Source organism: Schistocerca gregaria, chromosome X (assembly GCF_023897955.1).
Source record: "Schistocerca gregaria isolate iqSchGreg1 chromosome X, iqSchGreg1.2, whole genome shotgun sequence".
Taxonomy (NCBI): Eukaryota; Metazoa; Arthropoda; class Insecta; order Orthoptera; family Acrididae; genus Schistocerca; species Schistocerca gregaria.
In genome coordinates, this window is record NC_064931.1 from 524,129,115 (window position 1) to 524,145,512 (window position 16,398).

At 37.4% G+C, this 16,398-nt stretch overlaps 1 protein-coding gene across 3 annotated transcripts in view; it reads right to left on the reverse strand.

The window, feature by feature from the left end:
- Positions 1-13,829, reverse strand: part of LOC126297669 (ras-related protein Rap1) — a 58,075-nt gene extending 44,246 nt beyond the window's left edge. Inside the window, exons 1-2 of one of the 3 annotated variants that reach the window (XM_049988770.1) lie at positions 13,367-13,636; positions 13,132-13,279 (exon numbers count right to left, since the gene is read on the reverse strand). The gene's annotated coding sequence lies outside the window, so the exon portion shown is untranslated. Of the gene's footprint in view, positions 1-13,131 lie in introns of all 3 variants that reach the window. The other 2 variants (XM_049988772.1, XM_049988769.1) reach the window with 2 other exon arrangements.
- Positions 13,830-16,398: the final 2,569 nt, after the last annotated feature.

Here is a 16,398-nt window from a genome sequence, read left to right on the forward strand (position 1 = left end):
GACCACAAACAATACGAAGTGTAAAGTCCTCCACACAAAAACTAAATCGATTAAATTTCAGTTACGCTATAGATACTACAAATTTAAAGGTCATCAATTCAGTAAGTATCTGAGGATTACAATTTGAATTGTTACCATCACACAGAAAATTGTGTGTGGAAGACAACCGGAAGACTGCTTTATATTGGCAGAAAACTTGGAAGATGCAACAAATCTACTAAAGAGACTCCCTAAACGACACTTGGCTGTCCTGATCTGGAGGATTACTGTGCTGTATGGGATTCCTTACCAAGTAGGAATGACAGAGGACATCTAAAACAGTTTAACAGAGCTCATTTGAATTACCACCAAAAGAAAGGAGGGGGGGGGGGGGGGGGGTAAGGGGAAGAATCATGGATATGACAAGCAAGTTGGTGCAGCAAGTATTAAAATAAAGGCTTTTTTTTTGCAGTGAGATCTTTCCAAGAAATCTGAATCATCAACTTTCTAGTCCAAATGCAAAAACATTTGGTTGAGTTCCACTTACACACGAAGAAATGGCCACTGCAATAAAATAAGTACGAGCTCACATGAGAAGATTTCAGTGCTCATTTTCCCAAACAAACCATTCAAGAGAGGAATGGTCAAGAAATATACAAACACTAATATGAATTGCAGAGTAATCCGGTAGATCAACATAAATAAACCTACATAAAATGAAGCATACAGAAAGTAGAATAACAGTTTTCTAACACCACGCAATACTCTGACAAACAAAACCTGCAAAATCCCAGGTAAATAACACAGTGAGGGGCATCCCCCCTCCCCAGGCCACTATGTAGCAGCAGCAAACTGTATCTACTCAGATACCGTAATAAATGTTTCAATCAGACAATTGTTTTTACATCATTACAGTAAAACCTCAGTAACTGAAGGTAATTGGGAGCAAGCAGAGCTTGAGTTTGGGATACTTATCACACAAAAAATTAACAGTTTTAGAGGAACCATCTTTAAAAATAGATTCATAACTTCATGTCCACAGTATTATTACAGGAAACAAAGTTATTTCATCAGCTGACATTTTACTCCAAGTTTCTATAATAAATAATGTTCTAGTACACACACACACACACACACACACACACACACACACACACACACACACACACACTTTAATTACTGCGCAACTACACTCTTAAATTAACGATAATACTGATACATGGTAAAACAATGCTCTGGTGGGCAGTTTGTGCGTTTAAATCACCTTGGGGTATGACCATGCAGTGCATTTGACCTGTGGTCGTCGCAAGGTGGCACTGGCAGCAGTCCACATATGCAGAGGTGTGTTGGTGCATGTCAGAGTACGGAACAGCTGCTAAGTGTGCAGATGTTTTCAAATGTGCTAATGCTGACTGTGTGTTGAAAATGGCTCAAAGAACACACATTGATGACGTTATGAGGGATAGCATACCAGGGCGACTAGAATCTGGTCAAACACAGCAGGTCGTTGCACGGGCACTGTGTGCCACAAAGGGTGATCAAGATTATGGCAATGATTCCAGCAGACAGGAAATGTGTCCAGGCACTACAGTACAGGACGTCCACAATGCACACCACCACAAGAAGACCGATTTCTCACCATCAGTGCTCACAGATGGCCACAGAGTACTGCAGGTAGCTTTGCTCTGGACCTTACCGCAGCCACTGAACAGTTGTCTACAGACACACAGTCTACTGAGGACTGAACGGACACGGTTTATTCGCCCGGAGACCTGCAAGGTGCATTCCACTGACCTCTGGTCACAGGAGAGCCCGTAAAGCCTCATGTCAAGAACACAGTACATGGTACATGGTCATTGGAACAGTGGTCCCAGGTTATGTTCACGGACGAGTCCAGTTATAGCCTTAACTGCGATTTTTGCCGGGTTTTTATCTGGCATATGGAGGTTGTGGTTTGATGGTGTGGGTTGGGATTATGATTGGTGCACATACACCCCTGCATGTCTTTGACAGAGGAACTGTAACAGGTCAGGTGTATCGGGATGTCATTTTGCACCAGCATGTCCACCTTTACAAGGGTGCAGTGGGTCCCACCTTCCTCCCGATAGTTGATAACGCAAGGCCCCAACGAGCTGCCATCGTGGATGAGTACCTTGAAACAGAAGATATCAGGTGAACGGAGTGGGCTGCCTGTTCTCCAGACCTAAACCCCATCAAGCACATCAGAGATGCTCTCAGTCGACGTATTGCTGCACCCTTAGGACAATTCAGGAGCTCCTACAGGCACTGGTGCAAGAATGGGAGGCTATACCCCAGCAGCTGCTCGACCACCTGATCCGGATCAACGCATTGTGCGGCCTGTGTACATGTGCACGGTGATCATATCCCATTTTGATGTCAGGGTACATGCGCAGGAAACTGGCGTTTGTAGCCCATGGTTTTCTCAACTTAACACCAATACCGTGGACTTGCAGATCTGTGTTGTGTGTGTTCCCTATGTGCCTATGCTATTAGCGGCAGTTTCGTGTAGTGTCACATTGTGTGGCATCACATTCTGCAATAATTCTTAATTTATTAGCACGAGTTTATTTCTACTATACATATCTTATTTTTGAAAATAAAAAAAGACCTATAGTTTGTTTTATGAAGAACTCTTGTTCTTAGCAGTGTAGCCCCACAATCTTCGTGGACGTATATTGTCAGTTGATGTCATCACATTGTGTTTCTCCACACAGCGCAGTGGTAATTCAAATGCCACATTACATCACTAAGACTCACTTTATTAACGCCATCATCATCCTATTTCTAACTACAATGTCTGTTTCCTTTAGTTACAATTTCCACACAGTCTGTCACTTCATACTTATTGTTTTGGTTCAACCAAGCTTCTGCAAACCAGTCATCATCCTTTAAATTAATTTTTGTTAGAGCAGTTTGTACTGATTGCTGCTCATTCTCTGTTAAGTGCAGATGTGGTAATAACTTACTCTGACACTTTTTTTTTTCAAACACACCAGCATTTATCGGTCCACTGGTTGCACAAGGCTAGTAGTCAATGTTTCAGAAATGAAGTGCATACAGCTGAGAGAATTTTATTTCTGGAACATGGATAATTACCACTACAGTTGTCCCCAACAAAACCTATTTGTATAGCTAGTAGTATTGGGAGGTATGAAAATTGCATAAATATCTCCACCACTAAGTTATTCAACTTTGGGGTGACATACTACATTACTTACATTAGATTAAGGATTACTTTTGGTGGTAATTTTTTGCCTGCTAAGTGTTTTTTTTTTGTGTGTGGCATGAAGGTGTCAAAATAGACTACGTCAAAACTAAGATATACATGCATGCACTTTTTCAATTTTTATGCAGAACTGTTAAGGTCAACATCTGTGTATTTTTGAATGGGGCACTGCTGCAAGCTAGGACTTACTATATCCTTTGATTTATCATTATCTTGAGCAGAATCATCATTTGTAGCTGCTGGCATTTTAATCTGGGGCATGCTATAACAGAGTCCTGCCTCATCACTACAATAAACTCAATTCAGTGACGGATTTTCCCGATTTATTACATTTTTATTTTTTCTTGGATCACTCAGAAAGTTCTGCTGTCAGTGGATTACTTTACACCACAGATTTAAAGCTGGTGCACACTATATCGCCTTTTCCACCAACCATCCTACTGGAAATTGCAGAGAAACTCTCACCTCCTAAATCCTGTCAAAATTAAAGTGCCTTCTTCTGAATCATTAGACTACTTATTGCACTTCCTTAGCTCACTGCCGAGTAAACCACAGACAAAGGTCTTTACTAGTCTTTTCATGGCTTCACAATCAGTGAATTTTGACTTTCACTTTATGCACACGCTTCTCAGCCACTAGTCACAAATTTTCAGTTTTATCCATGACATACTTTTGAATTTTTTTTAACGTAGTAATCATCCATTGTCCACATTGAAATAAATAGATGTCTCAGATTGCCAGGGCTCTTATTACTGAGGTTTTACTGCACTCAGTCTTGCTCTTAAAGAGATCAATGTTGCAGACAATTGCTCTCCTCTGCACCCTAAAGGAATGTTGTGTTTTAATCTGAACATATTTCAGCATACATACCATGGAAACTTTACTCTGAGTTCCATTGCACCAATGAACTGTCTCTCCCTTCTGTGTGTTATTCTCAATGCAAAATTCTGGAAGAATCTTAAACGCAAATGCACCACACACAATTTTAACTAGGCTGAGCCTAGATTGTACAATCAAAACACTGTGGTGCTGCACCTCAGGAAGGTGGGTGGTGTGTGAAAAAATTCATTACTGACATTCTAGTTGGTGCCCTTTATTTAACTGCGGAGTGTAGTAAGTGTCTTCTTTGCACTGTCACTCAGTTTATACATTCTAATCTGCAATTCAGAACAGCATCCTGTGTACTACTGCCATTTGCAGTATCCCAAAGCACTTGTTTACATATTACTCACACCTCTGATATATGAAATCCAATATGTCTCAAGATTGTACCAATCATAGTAAAAGTCTGAAGGAAGTGTGCCTACGTAAATGTTTAGGTTAGTATCAGCAGGCCAGTCAACCTGTCCAGCATGTTCAAGGTCAGTCTCTAATGCGATAAGAAGAAGGAACAACTTTGTTTCTTTAATGCCACTGCCTTTAGTGGAAGCGATCCCCCTAAAACCCTTTTTTTTTTTTTTTAATTTTGAACCTATAATGTTCTGATACTGCAGTAGCTTCTTATGCGTACTTTCACTAAAGTGACACTGAATGGTCAAGCTACTGTTAAAGTTTACATTATTGCAGTCTTTTTGAACTGTAATAATCTACAGCATTGGTTCCCAACATGAAGGTTATTACCCCGTTTGGGATCAAATGAAATTTTGATCAACAATGAAACTAAATTATTGATAGAACCATTACTGTTACTCTTTTGTAGCACTTTAATACTGCTTAAAGATGTCGCCAATTATTACTTTTTCTTATGTATAAGCATTAACACATGACAGAATATGATGGAAGGAACAGTTTGTGAAATTAATTCTACACACACATCTTTCTCACATAGTCCACCCATTACACACAAACTTTGTATCGTGCATCTATAGCAGTGAAATTTGCACATATTTATCACATATGCTTAAATCTCTCATGGAAATGCCTTCTCCAAGTTGGAGGTAGTTCCTGTAACAGACCAAAAATGCTTCAATATTTGCTTTGAAACAATAAACCAGTTACTTGACAACATGATGCAACAGTAAATTCATCATCCTCCATTGGCAGTGTTCAGGTACATAGTATTAGCAGCCTGAAGGTTTCCAATTTCTGTCCTTTTAGTAGTAAGAGGTATAGCAATCAAGTGATTTACGGACAGTATGTATTGTGTACACATTTTAACTTGGTTGATTTTAAATGGGACTGCATTGGTGTTGACAAAGCAAGTGCAACTGCGGAGAACATTGGTGCAGAGAAATATTGTTTCCTCTTTTTTCCTTCTATGCAAGGGGTTGTTTGAAATAGATGGTACCAACTGTCTCAGTGACTCATTACTTCTTGGTTTAATGATACACCTGTGAAACCTAAATGTAATGCACCTTTCTTTAGGCCTATAAAAAGAAGTATTCAAAGATTTTTTTTCATTCTACAGTGTAGTCAAGTGATAATGTAGAGATAATACAATTGTATTGAGAGGTGGTTTCATTTCTCTAGTATCGCCCTTAATTTAATGTAACAACTTACAAATGCTTTTCATGTTTGACAATTCACTTAGGGTTGTGAATAGCATAGAGAAAACTAGTTTCCAAGTGTCATCTGACATAGTAGTAGCATATGGATGGGCAGCACTTTAGAATTATGTACAAGTGAGACAAACTGAACTGGCTTTGATGTGAGGAAATTAAGTCTGATACTTCTCTTTAAAGAGATGTTTTGCTGTTAATTATATCAGTACATACAAAACTGGTATCACACATGTATTGTCACTTGGCTAGTGAATCGTCTCGTTAAAATCTCAGCCTTTTCAACCACGAAGGTCTGGAATAATGTGCAGACAGTGTTAAGTCCAACCGAAAAGTTGCTCATCCAAACAGTGACAACATGGGAGATGTCATGGTGGTATCAGGTCTACACATTTGTACTAGACCCTGAAGTAGACATTTATTTCAATATGTACGTAAGAAATAACACATGACGTAAAAATTTCAACCATCCATAGTTCATTACAACGATTACCTTCAGCATGAGTGCAAGTGATTTTTTATGTATCTCAGGACATCAAGCTCAAAATTGGCCATAAATTAAGAAACATTCACTCCCCACGAGATGCCGTATATGCTATATGCCCGAGCAAATATTTTTCTCAATTTATGCCAATGCTGAGCTTAATGTCCTGTAATATATGTTAATGACAAACTCAATGGCTTGAAAATGGCATAGAAGGCCAAAACCTGGGTTGTAATTAAATAAACAAGAATACAGTCATATGGCAGTGTGTTCATTTAAAAAATATTGTATGACTGTTACTCAGCAACATCAAAAACTGTTGATCAAATCATTAGTGAATAGAACTACAAATTATGAAGTATCATATGAAGAATTCTCATACTGGCACTTCAGCTGAGCAGGTTCAGAAACCCTTCAACTTAAAGGTGTTTGATACAGTAGTGACTACTGCCTGTGTAATGATGAGAGTACTAAGAAACCACACATGGTGCAGAACACCTGCTACTACAATGAAGATACCGAGGGTGATAAAATACATGGTTACCCAACCTGCCAAATATATATTCATTAGAAATTGTGCTATCGTTCTAATTTTAGAAATTTAATAAATACCAACAGGTAGTAACTACATTTCAGATTACTGATGTCCAAGCATCACACAATCAAGTACAAGCTTTTTGTTCATAGTTTCAAACCTGGCCTATTAGGAACAGGGATAGGGATAAGAATGGCAGACCCAGACATTGTGTGGGTAAAGAATAACACTGAGGGAAGTGGAAATGGGTAGGATATTCCTTGTTTCTGGAAATGTTTAAAATTACAAGCTCTGATATAATGTGATTTGGGCATTCCAGTAGAGGGTAATAATGGGGTGCCATCACTGTAGCTAGCTAGTAAGGATAGTTTGGAAGTTACACATGTGGGAGGATCTACATGTGGATCACCAACTATCTAATTTACTATAATATCAGAGACTGAGTCCACCTTGACACAAAACACCTTGTTATTCGTTTATATCTTTATTATCCCAAACTAGTTTCGGAGACAAATATCAACATCAGTGGGTTTTTTAAATCTTATTTATGGAATGTTACAGCATGCTTTAAGCAATTATTGGGGCTGTTTGCGACATGTTTTCTGTGCTATTTTTTCTGTTGCCGTGTTTTTACTTATCGAACATCATGTCATGTTCGTAGGATGGTATCTGGCTGCTTATATACACAGAAAAACAAAACTTTCACACTGTTTCTGATCCATAATGTGTTGTGTAAATTTAGTTCATAAGTGTCTTATCATGACATAGTACATTTATTTGTTTATATAATTTGTGGCTTAATGTATCACCTTGCTTAGGAATAACCATTCAGTGAAAATGGTAAGTGGTAAATCTTTTTTATTACAACATTAACCACTGTTAAAGTGCGCTGTTTACATTTTCAGCGACAGGATTACACAAGATATAAAGGCAAAACCAATTGTTTTCACATCTCCGTAACAAAGATTTTTCTCCTAGAAATTTTTTCAAACTCTATGCACAACTACATTAGTTCCATTAAATTTGAAAATGTATTCCACTGAAATGAGTGATATTTTAAATGTTCTTAAGGAAGTACTTGTTGTGGTGTAGTAATTTTAATTTGTTAAAATTAATTGAAAAGAATGCCAGCTATTTCAGTAGGCAGATTCTTGCTTGTTTTTCTGATCTGGAATATTCTGTTTCTCCACCATTTCAAATAAATGGGCTATGCCTGCTTCTTGTCCACTATTAAGTTTCACAAAAAGTAAATTCTTACACATAACAGCCATGATTACAAAAGTTCAGAGTTCCAACATTTATATGTTCTGACATTTTTCTCCAACAAGTTGTTACATTAATGATCGCGTGCCACAAACGCATAGACTGGTATTGTACAATAAGCATAATATCACTTCATATATTGACAAGAAATAAAATGACTATCACAATACAAATCCCACACATACAAACAAAGCAGTTTTGCATCGTCATCTTACAGTTAGAACACCCTAAATTCAAATCCACATTACGTGGTTGAGTAAACCATATATTGCCAACATACATCTCTCCATTTACTCAGCAATAAATCAATCTGAAAGTGTTTTTATTCTGTTTTGCACACCTGAGAAGGCTTTCTAATTAATCACATTCCCATCTTCAGAGGTGCCTCATTCAACAAGTATTACAATACTTAAGTGTTCCTACTGTTAATTTGTAACATTTAAAATACAAAAGAAATATAGATGTGTAATTACACACACCTGTCAATTTAGATTCATTGATTTTTCCTTTGTAAGGAAATCACAAAAAATTTTAACTTTGTTTCCGAACACCGAGAGATCATTGAAGTTACAACTTCTTACATAATTACCTGTTGTTGGATAAGAAAATGTCTGATAAACTTGTGTATCTCAAAGATACTAAGTACAGGAAAGCTCAATTAGAAAGCTGAACTGGGCAAGAACCTTTAGAATCTTGATGAAAAAATACTGCATACCAACTGCACAACACACAGATCAGGATGGCAATGCTCTGTGCTCCCCCTCCCCCTTTTTTTTCCCACTGAAATCTTTGTCCTGGTGACATATTGATCTGCGGTGCAGCCCAAGATCTAGGTTGACAGATGTTGAGAGTTGGCGAAGCCAACAAACGTGAAAGCCAAATAAAGGTTGTGGTAACAAACTGATTGGTAGTGAAGCCTGATGTTTACATCCATGCCAACAGAAAAAATGCAACTGGTATCCACTGTGTAACTTTAACTACATTATAAACCTACGTCTCCATTTGCACAGGCTTTATATTCAGCTTTTTACTAAGTTCCACACTGTGTAATTTAATCAGCAGACTTTTGGGCACTTATTTATTCTTAATAAACAGGAATCACACGCACAATTGCTCCCACATGAAACAAAGACCAACTGAAGATGTTGGGAACTCTGACGATTACACAGTAAATTTACTGTTTTATGCAATGTTACTGATAAATCAAGTTCAAAATGTTTCCTGCACATGCCAATTAACTGCACTCCCAATAACACAACAATGTCGTCCATATAATAGTTTGGGGGGGAAAGGAGAGCTACACCTAGGGGTATCTAGTATTTTTAATATATTCGAAGACACATGGCAACAAGTAGCCATAAAAAGTTCCTATTCTGACCCTGTTAAAAACTTGTGTAACACCAACTCAATATGATTACACTTTTTTTCCCTTTCCCTGAGAGCTAGGGGGAGATGGCAGCTCCCTGGGTAATTGTTTCCTTCTTTGGAAGACAGCTCTCTAATGCTTACTTTTAAGTACTGTTAAAATCAAATGTACAAACTGTCAGATAACCAAAACCAACATCGAGCTAAATTAATCTGTTCTCTTGATTATCCTCCACATGGTCAGTTCCAAACACACACACACACACACACACACACACACACACACACACACACACACACACACACACACACGTTACACATCTCCTCCTAAACCACTAGACCAATTTCAATCACACTTGGTACACACATCACTGCCTGGAAAGAACATTTGTGGGTGTAAGAAACATGTACCTATCAAGCGGATGGGTGTGATAAAGTAGTACTGCCCACGACGTGTGAATACTATGACTCTTCATCCAGTATTTCAGAAAGAGCACTTTGTGACTCAACAACTTTACACACCATTACAAATTTCATTAAACTTTTTCTCACTAACAACAGCCACAAAATTATAAAAGAAATTAAAAAACTATAATTTACAATATTTTCAATATTCATGCACTACAGCTGTCACATTGGGCACAACACTTATTTATCACTTCTTTTACTACTATCCGTCTACATCAAAACCAGTCTTAGGACTGAGGACCACATCAGCAACAACTATTTGCAGCATGTACAACACACAGTTCTGGAGATGTGACATCATAAACACTGACACAAAAAAAATAAAACTGCCGAGTGAAATTTGCTACAGAGACAAGTGAACTGTGTGTGCAGCACGTGTTAAATATATGTGACATGTGCATACAAAGGCATAACTACAATTAAAAAACTGCTCCTAAACCCCTGCATTGATTCCAAACAAACTTTGTACACATACTACTTACTACAGAGAAAGAAATACTGTGAAGTTAAGAGCCACCAACCTTCTATAGGGGTATGGGTGATAAAGTGGAGAGAGCAAACGTGGGAGGAGACAGAGGGAAAGAGGAGCTGGACCAATAGACTAGAATAAATACAAATCTGGACAACACCGGGTACAGAGCGAAGAACTAAAGCTTTGTCACCACTATGTTACAGAACAGTATGAGATGAAGGATTCCCTTCACCTATGTACATTTGTTATTGTGAACTCATGCGTCATAATTGCCTTAAATCTTGATGTCAACACTATGCAACAAGAACTGTGTAATGACAGCACATACAGTGAACTAACACATTACTAAGACTACACGAAACTAGACTTAAACAGGTGAATGATGAAATGACAATACAGCTATTCACAATACCTTCCACCCAAATTAACTATGAAGAATGGAACAAAAGAAAAAGTGCTTTCTTCAATGCTCTCATTTCCCCAAATAGGCCTATATGTATTCCAACAACACACACCAGACCTCTCACCTATATTTAAAAAAAAAAGTTTGACAGCATTCTTGGTTCCTGGTATTATGCAAATGTAAATTACCTGTGTAAAATGCAATCCCCTTTTTAGATACGGACATCAGGTGTCTCCAATAGCAGTAATTAATAATTTATTCCAGATGTAAAAATCAATACTCTAACTTCATAGAGCAGTTATAATTTTTATCTCCCATTTACACAGAAAACTATGTATCACATGCAAATTGCTCTTAGGACCATTGGGTACTAAACATAGAACACAAACAACAAACATAATCCGTTGTTACAAGCCCTACAGAGATATTTTTGAACAGTTAGCACAGTTTGAAGTTTAGCAAGGAATGACGACATATCAGTCTCAAAACAGGAAAATGACACTCCCAAAATTTTATGGAAATAACTTCAACATACAATGAACAGCACATGGGGCAAGTTTAAGGAAAAAATCCCAGTGCTCTTCATTCACAAATGTAGCAATGGCACCTATTACAATCATGCTACCACAGCAGTACCAACAGTTCAGAGAGAATTATTATAGTGCATCAATTTAACATCCTGCCAAACTATTTTTTTGCAAACATACTTCCACACTCTTCTAAATGCTTCTCATATTGACAAAAGTAACTCAACACCGACTCCAGAATAATTATAGTGAAATTAGCAGTGCATGCAAACTGACTGACATATTCAATATGGAGGAGGAGATTAGTGTTTAATGTCCCATTAACAATGAAGTCATTAGAGAGAGCAGCAGCTCAGATAAGGAAGGATGGAGAAGGAAAGAAGCATGCCCTTTCAAAGGAACCATCCAGGCATTTGCTGTAAGTGATTTATACGGAAATTACAAAAAACAAGGTCAGGATGGCCGTATTCGGGTTTGAACAATCATCATCCCAAATGTGACTCCAGTGTGCGAATCATTTTGCAACCCTGCTAGGTATAATCAATATGGAAACAAGAAATACATATCTTGGAAAAATAAAATTTTATTTCACAGTTAGCAGAAAACACTGGTAAGGTGAAGAGATGGTCAAGGAACTGCCTCTTTATGTTCTATTACACAAGTACAGTAATCAACTACCAGTACTCATGTAGCACCTTTCGAAATCACGCATGAAAGCACACCAATGACTGAAATTCAATTTACTTGGTAATGTTTCAGCTACCTGACATTACATTGACCACTTTTAGTGTTCCATACTTCTTGCTTAAATGTTTAACATGGCCATTCAACCTTATTACTAATGAAATATTATCACAATTCCTACTCACTGCCAAGTCCCTCTGAGGATGTAAAAGCTTCTAAACATAAACATTGTTCATTATGTGGGGTAATGCTGTGCTCTTTTCATTTAAAAAGGCAAAGTTCTCCCAGAATATTAAGCCATTCACAGTACCTATTGATATCTACATATACCAAAAGAATACTGTTAGTAAACACTTGTAAAACAAGCATGCACAACATATTAAATTAAGCACACAACAATTTACCACATAGTCCAGTACAAAATTTTCAATAATGACAAACATAAGAACCCAAGTTGGACCATCATGAGTGTAAACAACCTGTACGTGATGCTAGGAATTGTTTCATATTAATACTTCTGAAAACGATAAAACAGCTGAACAGTAAAAACGCTCATGCAAATCACTATCAAACTTTATCACTAACAGCGGAAGTATTAAGGCTAATCCCAACAGTTACAAAGTTTTCCTGCATATCTGTAGGTTTTCATTAAAAATCTTGCACGACCAAACCTGCGTGTACCAAAATCGCGGGCACTATATTCCACAAAGCTTTTGGAAACAGACGTATACATCCATTACCTGATATAATCATATTTCATGCGGATTTCTTGTGTTGCGTTAAGAAAGATAACATTTGAAAATTACAAACCCTGACACCTATAAGCTATAACTGCAACAAAGCGGAAATTTATCTCACGACGGCAGACAGAACTTAATCAGGAAGACACGTTCATCACAGTTTTACACAAACTCGTTTCATACAAAATCACCCGTCAAGGCCTTTAAATGTCAGTGCTACAGGTAACCTGATGTTCCAACCCAGCACTATGCTCGTTATTTACTCACTCTGTTTCGGTACACAATTTTGCAGTTGCCTCCGTGAAACTTTAAACTACACATGCGAAGTAAACGCCCTCATTACTTGAATTGTCAGCTCTGTCACGTAATTACACCGAAAACAGTCCTTCAAATAGTTCCAGAATTATTGTTTAATTTAAAATAAATAGCCACTAATAGCAGTATTTACAGTAATATTGTACAATACCTTTAATGCAAAAACCTTTCTGCAGCTCACCGCTTGACCCCTGCTTCCTTGCTTCTTTGAAAACACTCGCCACTGAGTAGTAATTTATACCGCCATATCTTGAAGTTTGAGTCATCAGCAATCACTCCACATCCTCACACTTATTACGCTGGTCGATACATTCAGAATCCCGATTCTCATTCGGACTTCATGTATAACTTTACCATTAGTCAAACTAAAATCTTACAACACTTACCGTGAACAAACTACCGTTATCTTGGGCGATGGCTCCTCCACTTCCGTTGACGCATGCGTTCTGAAACTTTCAGCTCGACAGTGCAAAAGGTATTGTAAAATATCCCCTTTGAAACACACAATACACTAAATGGGCAATAAAAACAATTTCAGAGCGCTCGAATCATTAACGAGGCGTGAAATCTTTTATTTTCAAAAACAGTTATTACCCACAGATTGGAAACAAGGATCAGACAATACTGGGCAGGTTGCCCACCTTGCTATTTTAATCATAATGTCGCTCGTAAGCAAAATTTCGTGAGGAACGTGTGACAAAATAAAATTCTATACAACTTTCATTTTATATTTGTATTCTAATTTATGTGTAGTTAACCGTGTTGCTCCGACAAAAAATCTGTTTAAATTAGCCGACAAAAGTAAAAATCCTAAATACATAAATTATATAAATATTCATATATCGATATAAATTGCTTTTTCTCTGTTTTTGTACCTTGGGAAAAGTTACTACCGTGTAATGAAAATGGATCGAGATGCGCGGGAATTCAAAAGTCTACTGTTTTATTGGGCTACTCAAGGGAATCATTTACATACATATTTTCCAAATTATTGTGAAATGTATGTCATAGGGTATTTTGCATCGTATTCTGTATTGAGATCTACTCTCCAATCACATATGAGAAGTGGAAATGAATTACGGCATTGCTTATTATCCACCAAATGAATTGTTGTCCATTAGTTCTTTTCCTCGTGACTCTTACAAGCAGTATATTGAAAGTAGCGCGATATTACTTAATACTTCATCTACCGCAACTACTCTAACTTTTTAAACATCTTTACCCTTGATAAGTGTACAACATAGTAATTCGTTCAAGGATCATTATTACAATGGAATATTTTTTGCCAGCTTCTTGCAAGGAAAAAACATAGCACATTAATACATAATAATAACTAGCGGACACAGCAGTGCTTTGTAATTGCGAAATTCATATAGGAATTGGAATCCTTCTCCACTCTCTCAGTTCGTCTGTTCCCATCGCCCCCTCACACTTTGTCACCACCTTCCCCTCACTGTGTCCACCTCCTCCTTCCCCCTTTGTAAGTACATCTCCTCGCTCTCACTCTATCCAGACCTCTTCTCTCCTTACTATGACAATGATACTTGTCTGTTGTTATTGCAAATTTTACCATGATTGAGAAGTGAAGTCGCTTAAACTGAATGGGTAAATAGGTTGAGATCATTTGCATGCATACTAGGACTGAGAGAGATGTTCCCACTTGCTGGTTATGTGAAGATGGTAGCTTCAGTGACAGTATTCAGCTTAGATATAATCAGTAAATGTGTTGTATTAATAAGTTTAGGACGATTAAGATTCTGTAGTAGTATTCTTATCATAAGTAGTAAGCAATAAATACAAGTTTCCTGTTTTTAGTAAAACCGACGTCGAGAAAGAAAACAAAATAATTTGTATAATGGTTTAATGGTAGGGGATCACGTGGCAGAGTGAAACAAGTAGTATAAATTTAGTTGTAGGTCCTCTTTTATTTTTTACAATAACATTGTAGAACATAGAATAAATAGGTTCTTCTTGTTAGCACATTGTAGAACATAACTTACAGAGTTGAGAAATTCTTCTAACATCTGTAATTATAATTTGAAATCAACCTTATACTTGTTTCACTGTGCCCCATGTATGGGAAGCGCTGAAACAGTTGATGGGGCACAGTGATACAAATATTTTTAACATTTCAGCTTGTTTTAACCAAAAACACAATAGCATAATAATTATTGGGCATTATCACTTAAAAAAACTACACTCTTAACCCTGAAACAATATAGCCTACTTAGGTTGCTTCATACCTTCCTTTGGTTACAACAGTAATGTAAAATTTCTTCCTACTGGAAGTTTCTAATTGCACCAAAATATAATCATCAAGTTGTGCCTCCCTCTTGAGATCCTTATTCTAATCTGGCTCTTCATACATATCTTCATCATTATCAGAATCATCTAGGATAATAGCATTAGGGTTGTCATTGCTCGATTCTGAATCATACCATTTTCACTTTGCAAAAAGTGACCGCTTCGCCTGCGATGTGTTCCTTTTTGTGTATTAAATTTTCTTGCTGTGCCTTCATTTCTGGTGTGCTGGTAGTAATGATACATTTGCCCTTTCTGTAGGCATGTCTTTCGTTTTTCTTTTTACTAGCTTTGGGGTGAGCATGAACATTTTCAGGAGAATATTTGAACACTTGCGAATTTTCTTTTGATGAGGTATCCTCACATGAAACCTCCCATTGTATATCAATTTCCATCAAAAATGACTCCTGTTCAACCAAAGCTTCAAAAGGACAGTCAGTAACATAACTGCCCAGAAAGTCTGCTTCTGTGAAGACATCTTTATCAAAAGGAACAATTCCTGTTTTGCGAAATGTTGGTTGGTGTCATTGCTCTCTATTGAGCTATATTTATGCAGCTCTGAAGATTATAAATGGAGAATGTTTGACCAGGGTGCTACATAAGCCAACTGTCCACAGCAGCATTCTAAAATGTCTTACATGACTTAAAATTGGTTGGTGGAATGTAGTGGCAACTTAACAATTGTCACACCATGGTTCTTTACTATTTCTAACACTTCAATAGATAAATGACTTTCGTAATTATCATAGAGAAGTAAAGCTGCTCCCTATTTCGAACTGTTAGAATGTTTAATAAAGTGCTTCATCACTCATACAGTGAACTCAGATATCATCCAGCCAGAAGGGGTAGCTGGCCCTAGAATTCTAGAAGGAGAAAGATCAAGCATCTGGGGCTAGAAGGAAACCATGGGGAAATCATCACAGGTGGAATTGTACTGTCATTACCAAAAACAATGCAGCACATTGTCACAGATGTTCCATTATGTGCACTTACTTACTTGTTTTAGATCGTTTTTTGCAACTACTTTTGGAGGTTTTTGGACCATACTAGAGCAGGTTTCATCTAAATTAACCCTCGAGCAGGCGCCCCATTTTTCATTACAGGAGCAAGTGTGTGG